This window comes from Lepidochelys kempii, chromosome 3, assembly GCF_965140265.1.
Source record: "Lepidochelys kempii isolate rLepKem1 chromosome 3, rLepKem1.hap2, whole genome shotgun sequence".
Lineage (NCBI taxonomy): Eukaryota > Metazoa > Chordata > Testudines > Cheloniidae > Lepidochelys > Lepidochelys kempii.
Window position 1 is genome coordinate 41,739,795 of NC_133258.1, and position 19,710 is coordinate 41,759,504.

Sequence of the window (19,710 nt, forward strand, 5' to 3'; positions counted from 1 at the left end):
TCTCTAGGTGCTACTAGAAGAGCAAGAGCCAGGTGCTACACAAGAACAAGGGCATATTCAATAAAATTAAAAGGTGGAAACTTCATAACTGATAAGAAAATATGTGTTCACACATTGTTAGATTGAAACTCACCGTCACAAGAATTAACTGGGGCAAAGAACTTAGTAGAATTCAGAAAGCGATTGGACATTAATATAGAGCCCTGCACAGATACAAAATTTATATCTGGAGATATAAATCAGCACCCGCAGAACCGCAGGGCTCTCCCAGGAAACACAGTAGCGAAAGGAGCAGAACATGGGGCCACCGCTCCCAGGAGCCAGCACCCCATGCCTGTAGCTTCTCCGGCACGGACTGTCCCAGCCCTGCCCACTGGGTGGGCACCAGGCTCACCGGCAGCTGTCCCTGGTCGTGCGTTTATGTTCAAGCAGAGTGCGCTCCCCCAGTCAGGAGATACAGACAGCTGCATGGCATGGATGGGGGCAGGGATGGGGGTGGGGCTTTGGGCAGTACAGCAGCACCAGAGGAGCTGTGAGCACTGGGCATTGTCATATGCAGCTACCAGGAGTCAATCTTCAAAAGTTCAAGAGCTGGGGCGTATCTTCCAGGACTTGTGGTTTCAGCCCCACAGGAGGCACCTGCCAGGGTTCAGTGGTTCAGCTCCACTCCTACTGAAGCCCCAAACCCCAGAAGGCTCGCCCCATGAAGCTGAAGCCCCAAAACCTTCCCTCCCCCTGGGCAGAAGCCAGAGGTGACATGTCTGGGGGGCTCATGGGGCTGCTGGCCCCATCCCTGCAGAGTAGCTATTGAAGCTGACAAACTGGGAGTTATGAGAGAGGCAAAGGCAAACAGCTGGGGGCTGTAGGGAGAGCCACTGCTTTTCCTGTTGCCTTTCCCCATAGAACTGAAGCAGCGACCCCTCCCTGCATCTTCCAGCTGTTTGCCACCACCTCTCCATGCAGAGCTAACACCTGGGAGCTTCAGGGAGGGGTCTAGGGTGACCAGATGTCCTAATTTTTATAGGGACAGTCCCAATATTTGGGGATTTTTCTTATATAGGTTCCTATTACCCCCCCCCCCCCCATACACACACACACACACACAATCCCTGTCCCAATTTTTCACACTTGCTATCTGGTCAGCCTGGAGGGGCCATTGAGGGTAAGGGTGTTTATGCTGGGGGGGGCGTGACTCAAGCTATTGGGGGGGACATTTAAATGGTCCCCCCCAACTCTCAGCAGACACCAGTTGTTTCTGGCAAAAATGTCTATCCTCACCACCCTCCTGCAGGGCAGAAACCCCGATCTCCCCCCTCCCAATCTGGTAGGCAGAGAATGGGTGGGGAAGGTGTCCACGAGCCAGACTTTAACTGTAAAAGAGCCACGTGATATAGATAATAAGAATATCTAAAGTTATCATGATGCCAATTAATGAAAAGATTGGAAGGGATATATAAGATGTGGTTTGTAGAATGTATATTTTAGATGTAGGGACAGCTGGCTTGTCTGTTGGAGGGAGAACAGCCACCTGATCATGTAAACAACTGAGTTAGTAAACTAAACTTAGTGTTAGACAGGAAAGTGTATATACAATACATAGTAACTTTGTAACGGTGTATTTAAGGCAAGCACCTGAATGTGGGTGCACACATGCATTTAACCCTATGCTGTACCTGTTTCGTTGGACTGATCACTCACTGAAGCAAATAAATGACATTCTACTTCAGCTCGAGTCTGTGCATTCTGGGTAGTGAGGAAAAGAACTGGTCAACAGGATATTAACCTCATACTTCAGGACTTAAAACAATCTCTAACTATTGGAGATTAGGATGAGATTGGTACAGCTTCAGGGTAACTGAACTTGCATTTCCCCCACCCCCCCACCCCCCCCTTGAGGGCATCCACTTAAGGTTTGAGGTCCCAGCTGTGCCATCTATTGAAGGAGACCTATGTTTCTTTCTTTCCAGATCATGCATTTTTAAGACTAGGGGCTTGCCCACACTACTGCGTGGGCTTGATCTAAGTTACTCAACTTCAGCTATGTGAATAGCGTAGCTGAAGTGGACGAACTTAGATCTACTTACCTCAGTATCTTCACTGCGGTAAGTCAACAGCTGGCACTCTCCCGTTGACTCTGCTTGTGCTCCTCGCTCTGGTGCAATACTGGAGTCGATAGGAGAGTGCTCAGAGATAGATTTATCGTGTCTAGACGTGATAAATCCATCCCTCCCCTGCTGGATTGATCGCTACCGACCAATCTGGCAGGTAGTGTCGAGAAGCCCTAAGACTGCACAGACCACTGCTATGCACAGTGATATCCCCAGCAAGCCAGTCCGCCTAAAGGCCAGCACCTATGCATTGCTTTCTTATTAAGGACAAAGTCAGTATTTTTACCAGTGACCACACAGCTCTTCCAATGCAAAATACATTAGGGCAAAAGTGTTACAGATAAAACATATAAAAATAACAAGTTCCTGCATGCTTATTAATAAGTGTACCAGAAATCACTTATCTTCAGCATGGTGAGTCTGATAGACCAACATCTCTTCCAAGCCTTCAGCAAGGGTTATGGCCTTACCTGGGACGGAAGGATTTGACTGTTTTGCTCCTTCAGAAAGAAGACCCTGAGTCTCTTACCAAGTCTTTTATTCCAAAAGTCCTACTTTGTCCCTCAGCCCCAGAAAACAATAAAACCAGTCCTTGCCTCTGTTCCGCAGAAGGTCAGGCTTCAGAGGCTGGGGAATTCACAAAGCCAGCCTTGGGAATCCCCATGTCGTGATTCCAGATTCCATAGAATATTCCCCCCGAGTGAGCCAGGAACACACAAATACACATCACCTGAATTGATACAAAGATCTACGAATATTCTACTGTGTGGCACATCTCAATATAAAGGCTTTTTATGGTTTTCATGCTTTTAAGATAAAATATAATGTGGTCCCCAAAAGATGCTACATGTAGTTGCAACATCACTCACACAGACCAAACACCGAGGGTAGATTATCCCAACGATTCTTACACCCTCCTCTGAAGTGTTTTGTGCTGCCAATGTCAGAGCCAGGATACTGGATGAGATGGACCTCAGATCTGATTCCTATGTTCTATGTTTCTATTATGTCATTATGTAGTCTAACATTTATCATTATGTAGTCTAAAATTTCAGAGCTTGCTGAAGCCCCATGATGCTTCAAAGCTCTTCAGCCAGCAAGGCAGTTCAGTATTTTTTGGTTTTTTTTTTAAAAGCATCTTCTTCTTTGAAAGAGATTGTATAAATACTCAAACCTTTGTACCCCAATGCTCTGCAAAGGAATGTTAAAGAGAGAAACTTACTGTCAAAAGACTGAGAAAAGTGACTGCGTGTTCCATCCTGCTCTGCTATGACTGAGACCTGCAGGAAAAAGTGTTAAACATACATTTACCAAACATTTATATTGCAAAAAAACCCAGAGGCCCCAATTTGGGTTAAGGCCTCATTGCATTATGCACTGCACAAACACATACAGGAACCTGGTCCTGGCCCCAAAGAGCTCATAATGTAAGAAGACAAGTGATGTACAAAATTTGGAAGGAGAGGGATAAAATCAAATTCATGCATTTCTCTCTCTCTCTCTCTTAATCAAACAAACCCATGCACTTCCAGACCCCTTCTTGTCCTTGGTGAGTGGTAATTTCCTTTGTTGTGAATGTAATACTGGATTGTTAGGTCTTCAGGGCAGGAAACTTTTCCTTTCCCTTTCCCTTTGTTGTGAAAGGCAACTTAGAACATCTTCAGGTGCTGAGAAAGACTAATTGTAATAAAAGAAGAAACAAGATTCAGTTCACAACAAATTCTCACTTTATTGAATTTTTTTTTTTTTACAGAGATACATAAATAAGTGGCTGCTTTAGTTTCAATTGTCTTGGATGGACTAGTGTTAGTTTTCTATGTTGCTTCAGGTAGGAACAAATATAGAGGAAAACAAATAAGTACATGAACAAAGAGGTAAGTTTTGAACCATCCCTGACAGAATACATTTTCTAATCCTGATCTCTGGTAGTTGCAGTAGCTTATGGCTTTCCACTAAGAAGAATTGCCCTTAACTTCCAATTATTTCATACTGGAATCTGATAACTACAATGCTCTGGGTGATCAGAGATGCTGTGAAAGGGCACAGATGAACTGGTGATCTCTCTGAAAGCACTTGTTATATCCATTTGGGAGCCTCATATTTCTGTGATAGTTAAGCGAAAGGTAATGTGAATAAGCTATTAATAATTTAAGACTTTCTGTAAATTGTAACACATTTACAGATTTCTTTAGTCCTGTTAGACTTATGGGAGAGGAAAACTGAGACTGCCAAAAGAGGGTTAACCTGGTTTAAGACTCACTGCTTGCTTATACAATACTGTAGACTTCCAATGACCACTCAGAGTTCCAGGAAACATTGAGAGATCAGAAATATATTTAAAGTTAAATGGACTCTTTAATATCAGAGACTCAATTATCTAGGGATTTGTATTTCCTGTTTTCCTTTCTTAACAACCTGAGCAGTTTAACCCCAGGAGGAACTCTTATCTGCTAAAAGAAAAGGAGTACTTGTGGCACCTTAGAGACTAACCAATTTATTTGAGCATAAGCTTTTGTGAGCTACAGCTCACTTGAGCCGTAGCTCACAAAAGCTTATGCTCAAATAAATTGGTTAGTCTCTAAGGTGCCACAAGTACTCCTTTTCTTTTTGTGAATACAGACTAACACAGCTGTTACTCTGAAACCTGTCTTATCTGCTAGAATTTGTTAATCCATTGTCTATGCATAGTATATCTGACACAGTTGCTTTATGTTGATTATTCTTTTATTCCAACATCCCCACTTTCAATCTTTACAGAATAAAGAGGTCTCTTATCAGTTCTTTAAAAGTCTATATTTTAACTGCTATAAGGGGGTATGCAAATGATTGATTACATATAGTTGGGAGTTCCTGTGTTCTAAAATTACTCTGGCACAAGGGAAGTCCTTTAGTTTACAATCCCGGAGCTCATTGGACTTCTCCATAAAATGGCACCCATTACTGAATAAAATGTAACTGTTAATGGGTCTATTTTCACATTAATTTATGGGGTTATTTATTTATGATTCCCAGAAACACTAATAAGAGTTACACTTGTAAATTCCCTATGCTGCAGAAAGAGTATACTGTCCTACACAAAACTCTCACTACTAGAGAAAATGTAAACAATGTGGCAAGACATTGGCAAAGCAAGATTAGCAACATTGATTCAGTGATTTCTTATTTGCAAAAGGACCTGGCTGATACAGGAAGACTTTCTCTTACAACACATATTAAAAATAAAAGCTCTTTTGTTACCACAAAGTAACAAATAAACAGTACATTCTAAAAATAAGTATAGGCACAAAACTATAAGAACACACAAATATAGATACAGATGTTCAAACCCTCTACCTGCTATATTATTATTGACCCGCCATTCTCACAAAAGTAGCGGATAAAAATGTATGCCTTGACAATTAAAACCTTTGTGGCTACATAAAACAAATGAGTTCTGACAACCTGTTGCTTCAGGATTAAAAGAAGGTATACTTTCAATAATTAAATTCATAAGAGAGATTCATGTCTCTTTAGCTTTTGTCAACAGACAAGCTTCTAATCCTGTCTTGCATTTGTTTGAAGATGATTAATGCGTCCAGATTAATGAATATTAATTAGTAAACTAAACTAATTTAGAATAGAAGCAGCATATATTAAAACACACGATAGTCTGTTATGAAGATTAATCAATACTTCTGTGCAGAGGATATTGCTCTGTCATTTCTGTTAATACATTTTTAAATAGAAAAAGGATGTGTTAAAACAGAGACATAGCTGACGACAGATAACAGGCAATTTTTTTTCAGTAACATTTCTAAATATTCCTTATACCAAAACTTTATCTGATTCAATCCCTTTGACTTCTTCATTAGTTATGGAATGATGTCAGCCTGCCATCAGCACATCTTTAAATAGCTCAAAAATGACACATCAGAAGCTTTTTAGTATTTAAATGAAGATTTTACATTATAAGATTTGGATAGCATCCTATCCTTAAATATTATGCCATACCAATTTTTATTGAGAACACATCGGCAAGCGGAGCACAAGACAGGGAAAAGATGAATTCCACATCTGGTTTCAATATTGTCACATGATAGTTTTGCAGACTTAGGCACCAATCATACAAAATCATAGGCACATGAGAAATTTTTTGAACATGGTGGGATAACTCACATGAGTAAAGTCACTCGCTTGCTTAAGTGTTTGTAGGTTCAAGGCCTCCGTGAAGTAATAACATTGGCCCTTTGCTTGAGCAGTTAGCCAGTATTCAGGGCCTTGCTAAGTTGTTTCTGCTAGAAGGGGAAATTGGTATATGAATTAGGTATTTTTGGAACAATTCTGTTTAACTAGAATGTACACCAAATCCTGTTTCTGTGAACATAGTAGGAACAAACAAGAGGCAGTTTTCTTGATCACAAATCCAAGCCAATACTGTGGCCAAAGGAAGCACGCTCTCTCTCTCTCTCTCTCGGCTTCCTCCAAGGATCATGCTTACCAGTGCTCCTCTGGCTTCCTGCTCACTTTGTCCTGGCTTTCAGGACCTATTTGCTTCTGACACATAGACACATGCAGCTCCACAAATCAATGTTCCAGCCCTTGTGTTTGCAGTCAGTCCCTTTTATTATCCCTGAGTTAGTTCTTGTTCATGTCTTCCCATGCAGTCCAGTGTTTTGGGTAGTGACTTCCATTGTTTCAGCTATCTCGTTTAACCTAAATGGAAGTTGACTAGCATGCCCAACAGTTTCATCAATGTCTGTGATTGCTTGTAGATCAAAGACACAGTTTCTGGCAGCCACCAACATCCCCCAACGATAAGCTATTGTTCCATTTGCTCTGTGTTACAATATACTGTCATATAGATTAGAACAACACTTTATGTATCTCCATTTTCCACTACCCTTTGCCTTTTTTCCCTCTTTACTTTTTAATATTAAATATAAATATTCTATAAGAAAAAATTCCACTCCCCTCTCCACATATATTTTAAACTGTTGAAATTCCAATATGAAAATAAGGCAGTGTCTTCCTCCAGAGAGCCGGGTTATGTTAAATGTCCTGCTCACAGTCATGAAAATATTATGTTAAATTCTGACTCAAAAATGTTCCTATCCTTATTTCCCAAATCTCAGAAATAGACTAACCACTGCAAAACCAAGTAGACTGATTATCTCATACCTCTCTTCCAATGGCTCATTAATCAATGGCTGGACACTGTCACCATTCTTTACTTGGGCAAATGACCCCAGTTTCTTCAATGGGAGTTTTGGCTGCCTAAGACATTTAAGATTGAGCTGCAAAACATTGTGGTTATGCAGAATTAAAATTGTTTGTAAATGTGGTAAATTCCTATTTCATAATCTTTGATATTGTTGTTGCCTGTCTAATCCTTTGCTGGAACATACCTTAGAAATGCATAGACTTACCAGTGTTTGAACAATTCATACCAAGATGAGCTGAATTTATAATAAGTTCTTTGTAGGTTCTGCTTGTTTTTACTCAGAAACAAGTGACAGGTTGTCACTTTCTAGCTTCTTCATTGTTGTACCTGAAAAGCTAGTTCTGGGTGTTTTCAACTTTACAACATCTTTCAGTAACACATACATGGCAAAACTTCATAACTTAACATACAATAACACATACAATCCAACAGGATGTAAATGTTTAACAGATCAAGACTTTTAGAAAGATACCTCACAAGGCATACTTTGTACAAAACATATCATAATTACATCACTATGGTAAATATGGGGTGCTTTGGACGTAGACTGTCACAGGGCTTTCAAAATATTTCCTCACTTGGTGTTTTTAAATAATGTTTTGTGCTTATTTTAATAGGATAATCCGACAGCCTCCCTGGAGTAAAAGTTTGACCAAGTTAAGTACAGAAATAGACACAGAAATCTCAACTTAACATATGATTCATATGATTATGCCTGATGTTTCCAAAGCAGCCTAATGAATTTGTACATCCGTATTAAAATTAATGAGTATCGGGCATTCAAATCCCTTTAGCCACCTTTGAAGACTTTAGCATATCTGTAGACAGAAGTCAGAAGGGGACTGGGTGTTTGGCATCAACAGTTGCATTTGCTTTTGTCCATTTACAGGTTAACTAGCCAAGTGTAGGAGAATAGAACAAGTGGACCTGCAGGTGCCCCCATCACTAAAATGCTGTGTATGTCTACAGTACATATTTACAGCATTCATTTCTAATGATTTTTCTCATACAATAATTATGAGAGACTTCTAATATAAATAGAGTTTTAATTAACCTATACTGCACAAATATTATTTATACTGTATTCAAAAGGGCAGGATAGCCATTCATCATACTGACAACTACAATATACATCATAAAAAGGAGGGAAGTAGGGAGTAATAGGCTGTCTAACATTAATACACTGCTAGTACAGGAGAAATAAGTTGACAATCTTACACCATAAAGATGTCAAGAGTTTTGAAGATCAGACTCTAGAATATGAAAATGCTACAATATTCAATATCATAACGATTCTGTAATACACGTTGTGTTTCCCTTCCTCACACTGAATATTATCTTACTCCATAAGTATTTTCACTGAATTCAATGGATCTACTCAGAGTGTAAGGTATTATCTGGCATGAGTAATTGTCTCAATCTCTGCCATACAATCTTAAATGTCTTTAAAATAGTGGCTGAATAACATTTCTTAAATTTGCCTCTTTAATTATAGAAGTTAGGATAAAAATGTGGGATACACAAAGTTCCACATCTAAGGGATAGTGACACTCAGCAGCACTTTTCTCACTTCCCTCTGACTGGTGATGAAAGTATCACTGCTACTGCCCTAGTGGCTGCCAATTCCAGCTCTTCTGTTGCATTGTTTAGTGAAAGTATCTTCTCATTGTGATCTCAGCCAACTAAGTATTGTGTAATGTTTATTATTATTATTAATTATTATTATTATTATTATTTATTTATTTATTAAGCTCTTTGGGATAGGGACCATTTTTGTACTGTTTTGTACAGTGCCTAGCACAATGAGGTCCTGGTCCAAGACTGAAGCTCTTAGGTGCAACTGCCATATGAATAAGTAATAATAAGGCTTAGAATGCTGATGTAGAAGCATGGACCCCTCTATAGTCACCTTCAGGAACACCCACTCAGTTCTCAGGCTGTCAGCTGCCAACCCTGTCTGGGCAAGGACTTGTGTCCCACTGCCTTCTAAACAGGAGTTTTAGGCTGCAGTCCCCTGGAATTTCAGTGTGATTTTCCCCAAGCTGGTCTAACAAACATCCAGACCCCTGCTCTTCAGTTACTCTCCAAGGACAATGACAATGATTTACCAGTGATCACACAGCTCTTTCAAAGCAGAGTATTCTTATTTATTTTGATGTGAAAACATCAAAAACGGAGAGGTTTAAATGTACAGGAGTCTCCCATTGTCCACATGGGGGAGTTTGGCATATGAAAGTCCTTCCAACCTTCAGTAGGGATGGGTCCTCCCTGGGGCCAAAAATCATGTCCGTTTGTTGAATCAAAAAGAAGGTGCTGAGTCCATTCATAACTCAGCTTCTATACCCCCAAAAGCCTTTCTTCCCAGGCTTCCTGGAACAGGCAAAACAAGTCACAACCCCTCTCCTCAAGGGCACAGCTTCAAAGTCTGGGTATCTGCATAGCCAGTCTTTGGATTCTGCATTAATCACCCCCTTCAAATATGTTTAGTTGTTGCAGGAGTTGTGGTATTGCTCCCCCATGGAGTAGAACACAATCCCAAAGATATTGCATATGGTTGCAATACTAGGCACAAGCGTGTTCCCCCTTCTCCACTCAAGTGACTGCAGCAAAAGCGTAGAAATGATTGAAAAAAACCATTTTTTAAAAAGTACATATTTTTTTAGTTTGTTGTTTTTCTGTTTTTTTCCCCCCAAAATTTAAACTTTTTTTTTTTACCCATTCCGTAGTTGGTTAAAACATTAAACATTTTTTCATTTACTTTTTTTTGGGTGGGGAGCCCACAAGCGGTTATCAAAATTCATATTTTTGACAAAAAAATCTGTCAAATTGAAATTTGAAACCAACACTACAAAAGAAAGGTGAATTGTTTTTCTCTTTTAAGCTCTCTCCACACTGGCACCAAGAACAGATGAGTGTCACAGGATGTGGGGTCGCCCTTTTAATGGAAGTTTGTCCCTCAGTGAGTGCCTTGCTAGCTGCTTCTCCAGGTGCTAGGCTGTCCAAAAGGCAGTTTGCTCAGCTCAGTAGATAGGGAGACCTGAAGGGAAGTTGAAGACTTTTTTACAATAAGCCAGGTGGATGGAAGGAAGTTCTGTGAGGCTTTTGGTGGGGGACCCAGGGAAGTGGCCTACAGAGAGATGCAGAGATATATCCCAGTAATGGACTGTGGGAAAGACTAAGAGAGAGGCCAATACAGGAAATGGTAAGAGAAGTAAAGCAGGGGGCAGAATGGGTGGACCTCCCCTGCTTCTTACAGGGTCCGTGGGTTGGAACCCAGTGAAAAGGGAGAACCTTAGTCACCCTACAAGGCCACTGAGGAAGGTGGTGCAAAAAAACCTTGACACAAAGGGTGGAAGAATTACCTTATGCTGAAGATCCAGTGTGGGGGTCGTTGGTTGTTTTGTGTTAGACTTTTGTTTAGCTCTGAAAGGGGTGAATTAATGGGACATAGCTGGTGGGCTAAATCACTTCAGCAATCCAGCCTCCAGGGATAAGTGGAGTACCAGGTTTTATGTTTTTCTTGAGCAATAGGTTTCAATTTGCTGAATAAATTACATTTTGTGGCTCTTTCTCTATCCCTTGTACCTCACCCTCCTCCCCACTCAGATATAAGTTTTTTCCCCCAGGGGTAATTCAGGTGCCCCATATGCTGCATACACTTTTGGGTGTTACTCCACTTTTATACCAATGGAATTCCAGTGGAGTCAATGGATTTGCACTGGACTATGGCTTGAATAATGTAGTGGAGAAGCAGGCCTAACAAATTTATTTTTTCATTAGAATTTTTGTCATCTCCCTCTTTCCTCCTTTTATCACTGTCTCTGTATTTGATTTTCACTCTGCCCATGCTACTCTGTTTTAATTATTTTTTTCTCTCTCTACCTTCTCTGCTTTTGCTTTCAGTTTCTCTTCAGTGATCTTGAACGCACTAATATAAAATTTTGATTTGAACTTCCAGACTCACACCCTGTTTTAGTACGTTTGAAAATAGTTGCCTGAGTGGGTTCTCTGCATGGCTTTTTTCCCCCTGGGTTGGTGGTTCTCAAATGTAGTAGAGAGAACACTAGCTGTTGATCTGTGGAGGGTGACTGGTTATAGAGTGCTAGCCCGCCTCTCTGCTTCCTGCTGCAATATTGTGTAGAAAGCTTTAGTTATACAAATAATTGCTGCAGTGGCCACAGAGATATTATGTCATCACAAAGAGTAGAGAAGATGGTCCATACAATTATGATTGAGAGGAGAGGTACCCTGAAGGACAGTCTTTCTATTTAGATGTGGTAGTGAGCTCTTTAATTTAGTAAAGACATAAGACAAACTGATGGCTGGACACTGAAGCTAGACAAATTCAAACTGGTAATAAGGTGCACATTTTAAACATTGTGATAATTAAGGAGTCTTCTCTGCCTGTGGTCAGGAGTCAGGCAGAAACTTTATCATCTTGTACTCCAAGAGACTCTAGGTGGATAGCAATGTTAGAGTCCCCAAAGCGGGCAGGTTGAAAGAAATCAGAGTGGAACCTGTTCACATTTATTTCATATCTAGTTTCCAGCAAAAACTGTCATGACTATTAACAAGGGGAAAAAAAGAACCCACCCTGGCAATCTGGAAAGCATTTACAAGAACAAGTAGTAAATTTTCAAACCATGGGAAAATATTGCTCCCTGGACAGAGTATGATCAGTTAATGCTTATGTCTTTTATAGTCTTGCCATTTATACTCAGCTCCACCAGTCCCTTGGTGGCTTCTGAACTCATTAGCAAATTTCCAGATTGAAGGAAGTTGTTTCAGAAAGCTGTATGCATTCTATATAGCTATATCTCATTGATCCCACAGTGTTAATGCACATCTAGTTCAAAACGTAATGAATAAGCTTAGAAATTTAAGTTTACATTATAATTTATCCCTTTAACTTTTAAGTACTGTGTCTATATTTTGAGACAGTTGGGTGTGCATCTTATAAATGCAGGCAGGAATTATGCACAATATAAAGAAGAATCTTAATGGATATTTGAAAAGGATTGCTAGAGTTAACAAGGATAAATACAGTATTTCATATTCACTTTGGAAACCTAATCTTTAAAAATTACAACACTATAAGCATAAATATGACACTAGCTAAACTTTCACATGTATGGTAATAAATGGAATAACTTCATGAGAAAAGTGATTGTAGCAAAGACTCTAAATGAGTTCAAAAAAGCACCTTAACTTCTTTCAAAGGGAAGAGCGAGAGAGATCTTGTGAAAAAGTATAGAGGTAGGATTCAGATCAGTCTAACATTGGCAGACATTTGATGTCAGAAACGTTTACTTTCCAATATTACCTTATTTTCTTAAAAAGGATTTTAAAACATAATATTTAAATCTTGCTGTCCATGGAAATGAGCACCCAGGATTACGCTGAAATTTTCAAGTCCTGTGGATATGTTAATGTCAAATATTTTTGCATTAAAATATATTTTTCCTTACATTAAAACTCAGTTTTTAAATCAGACAAATATCTGTTTTTTTTATCATTCAACATACTGTGGTATTAAAAGTTGCAATAAAAATCTGCAATATCTTTTCAGGCCACAGAATATTTTTTTCCTGAAGATTCTTAAAGTGAGGGAAAAGAATCAAGTAAACTCACTTCCTGTTCTTCTGCTTCTCTTCCAACTCTTCAGCACAAGGCTCTCTTCCATCTTTGCTCTTCCCTCTCTTTATTCTTTTTGATAAGACCTGCTCCCACTTTTGCAGCCCTCCCCTGATCTTATCTCAAATATGTCAGCAAACCTTGGCATACCAGCCACTTTGGAAGTGAAGTTGATAGAGAGACATCCCTTAACTCTGCCCAGTAAGGCCAACTTGTCACTCTGCCTACCTGTCTGCTCTTGGCTACCAGTCATCTCCCTGCATAAAGCCATTCTGGGCATCAAGCTAATTCAGTTCTGCTTCTAGCGTCCATGCCTGCTGCCTTCCCATGACTAGTTCCTAATCTAAGGGAGAGGGTCAAGAATTGTAAGTGGTAAGAAATGGGGTTTAGAAGGAGGCCAAGCTTGGGAGAGGAGAGCCAACTGTAACCTAACCCTCTTGTATTTTGGTGTTAGGGTTGCTGAGGATGCACACTAGGATTTAGATATTTAGGCCTGTCTGTAAAGGCCTATACTCTAATTTAGGTGTATTCTTATCACTTAGCTAGTTATAGAGATAAAAGAGAGAATCAAAATCATTGTCTGCCAGTGTAAGGGCCTTCTTTTACTGAGACAGTCTGAGGCCCTGTTCTTAGGCTAAGGCCCTTGGCTAAATAGCAGAGGCAGCCATAAGCTGGGAAGCGAACAGTCACATCTTTACATTCCAAACTAGTCACATCGAAATAAGGTGCTATTGGGCTGTTAGGCATTATGAGGACAGGAGTGTATTTCTATCACCTCCAGAGAAAGGGAAGTGCCTAGAAGATGTAAAAGGAAACTTAGTCTGATAGCATCCTGTCTGGCAAGAACTCACTTATCAATAGCTGGGATGTGAAATCCTCGTTTCTGTGTTGTTCTATCACTGTAGTCCCCATTTCCCTATTGTTTGTCTGTATAATCTCTGTCTGGTTCTGTGATTGTTTCTGTCTGCTGTATAATTAATTTTGCTGGGTGTAAACTAATTAAGGTGGTGGGATATAACTGGTTGGCTAATCATGTTACAATATGTTAAGATTGGTTAGTTAAATTTCAGTAAAATGATTGGTTAAGGTATAGCTAAACAGAACTCAAGTTTCACTATATAGTCTGCAGTCAATCAGGAAGTGAGGGAGGGAAATGGGAACAGGGAATGGGGTGGGGAAATTGGAATCATGTTTTGCTAAAGGAGGGAATGGGAACAGGGACACGGGTAAGGCTCTGTGGTGTCAGAGCTGGGAAGAGGGACATTGAGGAAGGAAACTGGAATCATGCTTGCTGGAAGTTCACCCCAATAAACATCGAATTGTTTGCACCTTTGAACTTCGGGTATTGTTGCTCTCTGTTCATGCGAGAAAGACCAGGGAAGTAAGTGGGTGAAGGAATAAGCCCCCTAACAGCTGGGTTTTCTTCACAGCCATAACATGAAAAAAACTGAATGCTTCTACATAAAATGTCATCCTCTGAAAAACATCCAGGTTCCCTGAGATGGATCTACATTCTTTGTGAAAGTGCTTTGCATTTCAGACCTAATCTCTCACATTCTTTTCAGTTTTGGATTAAAAAAGCCAATCATATTTGGAGTGATAATAGCAGCAGAAGCAGTCAAATTGCAGTTGAGTGGGGATGAGCTGTCCAGTGAATTCAGCTTATTAAGGTCTTGATTAAAACTATAGAAATTGCAAACAAATCTAGTGGACATTAAACTTGTATGAAAGGCCAAACCTTCTTAAACTATGTTTTACCCATATTACTAAGCAATATTCTGTATTTTACATCATGCAGAACCTATAGACTGATTTCATGTACAGGTTACAGGTGGGTCTTGTGAATATGGAACTGTGTAAAAATGAACTTCAAACTAGCATGTTTTCATGACTACAACTTCAATAAAGTTGGAAGGAACAAACAATGTCCTTGAAGCATTCCAAGGGAGACAGAAATGTTCCTTCAAGAATAGGATGACATCTTAAAGCTACTCCTTGATCATTTTAATGTTCTGCCTAATGAAAGTAGTTACAGCCTGAATTCCAGGCTAAAAAGTAGTTTCTTTAAATGTTCATAACTTTTGTTATTACTGACCATGTATTTAATTACCTTTTTGTTTCTTAGAGTTTAAGGGTTTATTGATATAAGCTGAATATACCTTAACTCAGTACATGGTTTTACTTCTTTGAACTATTAATGAACTTTAAAAATTCAGTTTAATACTTTGTATTTGAATTCTTGAACTTCTCCTTCAGAGCTGATAGCTCTGTGTATTGGTGGAACAGTCAGACTTTGAATGTATCACAACTTTTATCTTCAGAAGAGAATTACAGATAGGAATTACTTTTCTCCTGTGTGTAGGGAAAACATTTGGTGTCCAGTGTGAATAGGATGCTGGGTTAGCTATCTCAGCTGCTAAATACGCTTCAGATGGGTTTTTGTTTCCCTACAGATCACTTGAGATAAGGAATCCAATTGAATGGTGTCTGGGTGGAACTGGATCTAACTGTGAGAAACCTGTGTGTTGGTAATGGGAGGAAGAGATCATATAAAAGAGAGGGAGAAGGGAGCAGGAGTGTTGGGAGACAGCACACTGGATCTTGATGATTTTTCTTTTTGAAGAAATTGGAATGAATTTATGTACGGCAGAGGACAGCTTTAAAAAGAGTCCTAAGTGGCTGGGATTTTATGCAACTCAATGAGAATTAAGAAGTAGTGTTGCTTGACAACAAAAATTCCCAAAATGGAGGAGGACAGGATAATTCATAATGAATGAATTCCAAGTCATCATGGACTTTCACCAGAGTCATGAGAGCAAGATCAGAGGAAGGGATGTTGGTGAGCCAGGATTGGAGGCTGGCAGGATAGACAATGAAGTGAGAAAGAGAGGTGGAGGAAAGGGTAAAGTGAAGGAATTGAATTACTGAGTCAAATGGAAGAGGTGGAAATGAGGGCTGACAGTGACACATTATGTACATTCATGGATTAAAAGATGTGGAAAGACTGAAGGGGAAAATGAGAAAGTCAGAGTTCAAGATCCACCTCTTTGTTATAAAGACGAGCCTCTGATTATCATACAATCCTAGATAAGATCTTCCAGAAAATGAGCCCTCCAGTAGCTTAATATCTAAAAAGCTATCAGTGGCGTATAATCCAGCTACATTGATAACTACATCACCATCCTTCATGACTGCTATGCTTTTCCAAGACAGCTTAGAACTAAGAACCTGAGAACTTGAGATAAAGCATTTTCAAGGAACAGGTTTTGACTTTGGAATAAGCTATAGAAATAGATTAAGTGAAAGCCTTGTGATCTTCAGAACATGCTGAGCAAACAGTGATATTGATGTATAAACAACTGCTATACCCATTGATGGGAAGTACTAGTGATTGTGAAATCAAGATACGTTTTCCCCCAAGTTTATACAGGTTTTCCTGTAAAATCTAAACAAGCTGTTCAGAAAGAAATCAAGAATTACATTTTTAAAAGTTTTCGCAAAAAGAAAAGGAGTACTTGTGGCACCTTAGAGACTAACCAATTTATTTGAGCATAAGCTTTTGTGAGCTACAGCTCACTTCATCGGATGCATACTGTGGAAAGTGTAGAAGATCTTTTTATATACACACAAAGCATGAAAAAATACCTCCTCCCACCCCACTCTCCTGCTGGTAATAGCTTATCTAAAGTGATCACTCTCCTTACAATGTGTATGATAATCAAGGTGGGCCATTTCCAGCACAAATCCAGGGTTTAACAAGAACGTCGGGGGGGGGGGGGGGGTAAGAGGTTACCTTGCATAATGACTTAGCCGCTTCCAGACTCTATTCAAGCCTAAGTTAATTGTATCCAATTTGCAAATGAATTCCAATTCAACAGTTTCTCGCTGGAGTCTGGATTTGAAGTTTTTTTGTTGTAATATCACAACTTTCATGTCTGTAATTGCGTGACCAGAGAGATTGAAGTGTTCTCTGACTGGTTTATGAATGTTATAATTCTTGACATCTGATTTGTGTCCATTTATTCTTTTACGTACAGACTGTCCAGTTTGACCAATGTACATGGCAGAGGGGCATTGTTGGCACATGATGGCATATATCACATTGGTGGATGTGCAGGTGAACGAGCCTCTGATAGTGTGGCTGATGTTATTAGGCCCTGTGATGGTGTCCCCTGAATAGATATGTGGGCACAGTTGGCAACGGGCTTTGTTGCAAGGATAGGTTCCTGGGTTAGTGGTTCTGTTGTGTGGTATGTGGTTGCTGGTGTGTATTTGCTTCAGGTTGGGGGGCTGTCTGTAGGCAAGGATTGGCCTGTCTCCCAAGATTTGTGAGAGTGTTGGGTCATCTTTCAGGATAGGTTGTAGATCCTTAATAATGCGTTGGAGGGGTTTTAGTTGGGGGCTGAAGGTGACGGCTAGTGGCGTTCTGTTATTTCCTTTGTTAGTCTTGTCCTGTAGTAGGAGACTTCTGGGAAGTCTTCTGGCTCTATCAAGCTGTTTCTTCACTTCCGCAGGTGGGTATTTTAGTTGTAAGAATGCTTGATAGAGCTCTTGTAGGTGTTTGTCTCTGTCTGAGGGGTTGGAGCAAATGCGGTTGTATCTCAGAGCTTGGCTGTAGACGATGGATCGTGTGGTGTGGTCACGGTGAAAGCTGGAGGCATGTAGGTAGGAATAGCGGTCAGTAGGTTTCCGGTATAGGGTGGTGTTTATGTGACCATTGTTTATTAGCACTGTAGTGTCCAGGAAGTGGATCTCTTGTGTGGACTGGACCAGGCTGAGGTTGATGGTGGGATGGAAATTGTTGAAATCATGGTGGAATTCCTCAAGGGCTTCTTTTCCATGGGTCCAGATGATGAAGATGTCATCAATATAGAGCAAGTAGAGCAGGGGCGTTAGGGGACGAGAGCTGAGGAAGCGTTGTTCTAAGTCAGCCATAAAAATGGTGGCATACTGTGGGGCCATGCGGGTACCCATAGCAGTGCCGCTGATCTGAAGGTATACATTGTCCCCAAATGTAAAATAGTTATGGGTAAGGACAAAGTCACAAAGTTCAGCCACCAGGTTAGCCGTGACATTATCGGGGATAGTGTTCCTGACGGCTTGTAGTCCATCTTTATGTGGAACGTTGGTGTAGAGGGCTTCTACATCCATAGTGGTCAGGATGGTGTTATCAGGAAGATCACCGATGGGTTGTAGTTTCCTCAGGAAGTCCGTGGTGTCTCGAAGGTAGCTGGGAGTGCTGGTAGCGTAGGGCCTGAGGAGGGAGTCTACATAGCCAGACAATCCTGCTGTCAGGGTGCCAATGCCTGTACTAAAACTAGACAAGCCATTTACAACACACACTTTGCTTCTCTACAAAAGAAAAAGGACACTAAACTTTCTAAACTACTACATGCCACAAGGGGCCACAGCAGTGGTTCCCTCAACCCACCCAGCAATATTGTTAACCTATCCAACTATACTCTCAGTCCAGCAGAAGCAGCTGTCCTATCTCGGGGCCTCTCCTTCTGCCCCTCCACCCCCACGAACATGATACAGTTCTGTGGTGACCTATAATCCTATTTTCGACGTCTCCGACTCAAGGAATATTTCCAACATACCTCTGAACAACATACTAATCCACAGAGACCTCCCTACCAACACTACAAAAAGAAGGATTCTAGATGGACTCCTCCTGAAGGTCGAAACAGCAGACTGGACTTCTACATAGAATGCTTCCGCCGACATGCACAGGCTGAAATTGTGGAAAAGCAGCATCACTTGCCCCATAACCTCAGCCGTGCGGAACACAATGCCATCCACAGCCTCAGAAACAATTCTGACATCATAATCAAAAAGGCTGACAAAGGAGGTGCTGTTGTCATCATGAATAGGTCGGAATATGAACAAGAGGCTGCTAGGCAGCTCTCCAACACCACTTTCTACAAGCCATTACCCTCTGATCCCACTGAGAGTTACCAAAAGAAACTACAGCATTTGCTCAAGAAACTGCCTGAAAAAGCACAAGATCAGATCTGCACAGACACACCCCTGGAACCCCGACCTGGGATATTCTATCTACTACCCAAGATCCATAAACCTGGAAATCCTGGGCGCCCCATCATCTCAGGCATTGGCACCCTGACAGCAGTACTCCACAAGTACTCCTTTTCTTTTTTGCGAATACAGACTAACACGGCTGTTACTCTGAAACCATTTTTAAAAGTTTTATATCACAGAGTAAAAGTCTGAAATGTAATATGGGGAAATATTCTGAAATTCAAAATAGTGTATTGACAAAGTATTTAGCAAAGTAAAAAAAGACTTTTGCTAATATTTTCTGACTTTAATGAGCAATTACATGATAAAGCAATCATAGAACTGGAGTATGTGTTAATATATTAGGGAATTAGCTATTGTTTGTGAACAGATACACAGGCAATAACAAACTATTAGTAAGTACTAAAGAAGTTATTTAAAATGCAAATAATATGCTCAGTTATACATTAGTCAATATAAAAGTATTTACCAAAATATGCAAGGAATTTATTCATGTTTGCATATTTTAATTAAGTGTTAATGCATGATTATGTTTTTAATGGTACACGTGTAAAAGGATTGTGAGTACCTAGACAAAAAATAGTCAGTAATGTGAGAGGTAAAAAAATAAGAGGTGTACTATTATGTTTGTTAAAAACATAGAGTGTGATTCACCACTGCTTTGCCCCTTGTGTAGATATTTACAGCTATGGAAAGTGGGTGTCTAATTTAGCAGTATTTACACTCACT